General features: G+C 44.4%; 1 pseudogene; it reads left to right on the plus strand.

Moving 5' to 3' along the window:
* The first annotated feature begins 3880 nt into the window (after window positions 1–3880).
* Window positions 3881–3980, plus strand: LOC129651917 (uncharacterized; annotated as a pseudogene).
* The last annotated feature ends 235 nt before the right edge of the window (window positions 3981–4215 follow it).

Here is a 4215-nt window from a genome sequence, read left to right on the forward strand (position 1 = left end):
TTGGACACGATTGTGCGACTTCATTTTCACTTTTCACTTTCATGCATTGGAGAAGGAAATGGCAACCCACTCCAGTATTCTTGCCTGAAGGATCCCAGGGACAGGGAGCCTGGCGGGCTGCCGTCTATGGGGTTGCACAAAGTCAGACACGACTGAAGTGACTTAGCAGCAGCAGCAATGACGAAGAGGAAGAAAAAACAGATGAGGGGGAAGGTAGGGAACAGAGAGACTGTTCCAAACAAAAGAGAGTTAAAAGCTGTGATGTGCCCTTAAAATGCATTGTGTGGTCTTGTTTGGACTTTGATTCAGGCGCATCAGTAATAAAAAGAGATCTTTTGGAAGCAGTTATTGAATACCCAGTATTGAATCATATCAAAGAATTGTTATATTTTACAGTATGAAATAACATTGGACTTAAGTGAGAAAATGTCTATATATTTTAGAAGTGTAAAATAGGGGGTGAAATGACAGAACAACATAATGTCTGGAATTTGTTTTTAAATACTTCAGCCAAGGAAAAAAAGTGGTTGAATCAGTGGCAGGATTTTGATAATTGTTGAATCTAAGCAATGAGTCCATGGGGAGTTCATTGTGCTACTCTATTTTGTGTGATTTGAATAAGTTCATAATCATAAAAAAGTTAAGATGGATTAAACCGTATCAGCAATGAAAATTAAGTTCCTAGGCTCATTTCTTATCACCCCATTTTCATTTTCTCATCCTACTGAGGAGACAGGGGAAATTTATTTACGCTTGGGAATGAGGGCTTGCTGAGGCTGATTTCTCAACAGGGACTTTATAGAAGATTGAGTAGAAGATTGTGATGTGAATGGGTTTTAGTGAACTTCCTTGAAAATTTTCAAGAGGAAATTGAACACTCATTTCTTTGTTTGAGAAAGGACTCTAATGACCTGGCTGTCCGCAAACAGATCTACAGACCCATGAGGCGGCAGAGGGCAGGAGCGAGCAGTCCAGCCCTGGATGCAGGCAAATAGGGTTCCAGTGATGTCTTTGATTCAGTTACACAGGATTTCTGATAAATTACTCAATCCTTAAATGCCTCAATCTTCCCCTTTATGTGTGTGCATAGTTGCTCAGTCACGTCTGACTCTTTGCAACCCCATGGACTCTAGCCCATGAGGCCCCTCTGTTCGTGGAATTTTCCAGGCAAGAATACTGGAGTGTATCTCCTCTAGGGGATCTTCCCAACCCAGGGATTGAACCCAAGTTTCTTGAATCTCTAGCATTGGCAGGCAGATTCTTTACCTCTGCGCCACCTGGGAAGCACTCAGTCTTCCCCTCTGTAAAGGAGAAGGATAATAACCACCTTGTAAGGTTTTATTAGAATTAGTTGAGATACTGCTGTGCTTGTCACATGGTGAATATTCATTAACCATTAACTACTAATATTACTCTTGCATTTGGGTCACTGTAATATATGGATCACTGTAAAATGGGTCACTTTTGCACTTTCCTAAAAAAAAAAAAAAATTGCATATCAGAAAGACTGGAGGAAATCACACTATCCAGAAGCTGGCTGACTGCTTATGTCAATTTTTACAGGTTCCCTATTATTCACGGGGAACACCCAGGAGCTCTCTGCAACACTGCCATCTTTCCAGAAACTGTTTCAGGATCCACAGAGGAGGGACATCCTTGCACTCACAATCAACAGACTTAGTGTACATATGGAAAGTGATTCAGCCCTGCACTTTGAAAACAGAGGAAATAGAGATAAAGAAAAGAAAATATGTACTTAAAAGATTCAAATGTACATTTTCAAAACAAGAGGAATGGTAGTGCACAAGCAAAATTTTTATCTGAAAGGAGATTCAAATATATATCAAACAGAAAGGAGGGTGTCCTGGTGTTGGCCTGAGGAATTAGAATTCCTGCAAGAATCCTATGTTGGTATTCATCATCTGCACTCCAGTTCATACCGGTGATCCTAAGGTGATTTATACTGTGCTCTGGGTAGATGTTTTGATTCTAATCCATCCTTTTAAAGGCATTCTATTTCTTCATGGTCTTCCCAGGCAGTGCTAGCGGTAAAGAACCCGCCTGCCAATGCAGGAGACATAGGAGACGCAGGTTGGATCCCTGGGTTGGGAAGATTCCTTGGAGAAGGGAGGCAACTCCAGTATTCTTGCCTGGAGAATCCCATGGACAGAGGAGCCTGGCCGGCTACAGTCCATGGGGTTGCATAGACTTGGACACAGCTGAGTAACTAACACTAACTATTTCTTCATGTTTTATTTTATTTTCATTTCTTCATGCTTTAGACACACCCCTGGATATATAGTCTCATCAATCCACAAGGGTTCTTTATTTTTTTTCTTCCAGTTTTATCAAGATATAATTGCCATCATATCTCAGAGGGTGAGATAGTTGGATGGCATCACTGACTCAATGGACGTGAGTCTGAGCAAGCTCCGGGGGTTGGTGATGGACAGGGAAGCCTGCAGTCCATGGCACTGCAAAGAGTTGGACATGACTGAGCGACTGAACTGAACTGAACTGCCATACAGCACTGTATAAGCCTAAGGTGTCCAGCAGAGTGATTTGACTTACACACATCATGAAATGTTTACCTCAGTAAGTTTAGTGAACATCTGTCATCTCATACAGAGCCAAAATTTAAAAAATAGAAAAAAGTTTTTCCTTGTGATGAGAACTCTTTGGATTTACTCTTTTAACAGCTTTCATATATAACATACAGCAGTGTTCATTATATTGATCATGTTGTACATTACATCACTGGCACTTGCTGCTGCTGCTAAGTCACTTCAGTCGTGTCCGACTCTGTGCGACCCCAGAGACGGCAGCCCACCAGGCTCCCCCGTCCCTGGGATTCTCCAGGCAAGAACACTGGAGTGGGCTGCCATTTCCTTCTCCAATGCATGAAAGTGAAAAGTGAAAGTGAAGTCGCTCAGTCGTGCCTGACTCTTAGTGACCCCATGGACTGCAGCCTACCAGGCTCCTCTGCCCATGGGATTTTCCAGGCAAGAGTGCTGGAGTGGGGTGCCATTGCCTTCTCCGGATGAGTTGCTCTAGTCCCTGGAATTTTGCCTCAGGTGGTTTCTTGGCTGCTCCTCTCCTGATTAGCTACTTTGGAACTCAGGGAAGGTCCTGAAGGCTGGAGTCAGGACTTAATGAAGCTCAGGTTCTTGATGTCTCATCACAGAGAACTTAGTGAGAAACAAAGTGATAGGTAAGAAGTGGACTTATTTAGAGAGAAGCACACTCCGCAGGCAGAATGTGGGCCATCTCAGAAGGCAAGAGTGGCCGCTTTTCTAATTAGTGTTTTTGTTCTTCGGATAAATACTCAGGAGTGGAATGTCTGGATTGTATGGTAGTTCTATTTTTAATTTAATGAGGAACCTCTATACTGTTTTCCATAGTGGCTGTACCGATTCGCGTTCCCATCAACGGTGTACGAGGGCTCCCTTTTCTGCACGCCCTCATCCACACGTTTTATCTGTGGCCTTTTGGTGATAGTCATCCTGACAGGCGGGAGGTGGTAGCTCACTGCGGCTCTGACTTGAATTTCCCTGGTGATTAGTGACACTGAGCATCTTTTCATGTGCCTGCTGGCCATCTATATGTCTACTGTGAGAAAATGGCTTTTCGGAGATTCTGCCCATTTTCCAATTGGATTGTTTTTTTGATGTTGAGTTGTATGAGCCACAAGCCTTCTTTAAATTTGCCCCTTTCCTTCACTGCTGAACACCTGTCACTCACTCTCAGGGCAACGAGCACTTGCCTGTGGCCCAAACCCATTGCTTTCAGGGGCCTGGTGACATTCTTTTATCTGACACCACAATGGGGTCAGCTCAGTGTTTTCCCTTTGCCCACTCAGTCTTGTAAGATTAGGGTACCCATGCGGGCCCAGGGTGCAGTGGCTGCAAACAGCAGCCTCCCTGATAGTATATGCAGCCTGTTGTCTGGACAGGTTGCCCTAAGGGACCTTGGAGACAGACCTTTCCAGTGGACATTTATTCCTGGCATGCTGTCCCCAGTCCCAGGCCCCAGACAGGTGTCCACGGCACCTTTTCAAAGCCCCAGGGCACAGCAGCCAGGGTCCACATTGGCCAATCATAATGTCCATCTGCACCAAAGTGCAGAACAAGGAGCGTGTGATTGAGGCCCTCCGCAGGGCCAAGTTCAAGTTCCCTGGCCACCAGAAGATCCACATCTCCAAGAAGCGGGGATGTA

This window comes from Bubalus kerabau, chromosome 4, assembly GCF_029407905.1.
Source record: "Bubalus kerabau isolate K-KA32 ecotype Philippines breed swamp buffalo chromosome 4, PCC_UOA_SB_1v2, whole genome shotgun sequence".
Lineage (NCBI taxonomy): Eukaryota > Metazoa > Chordata > Mammalia > Artiodactyla > Bovidae > Bubalus > Bubalus kerabau.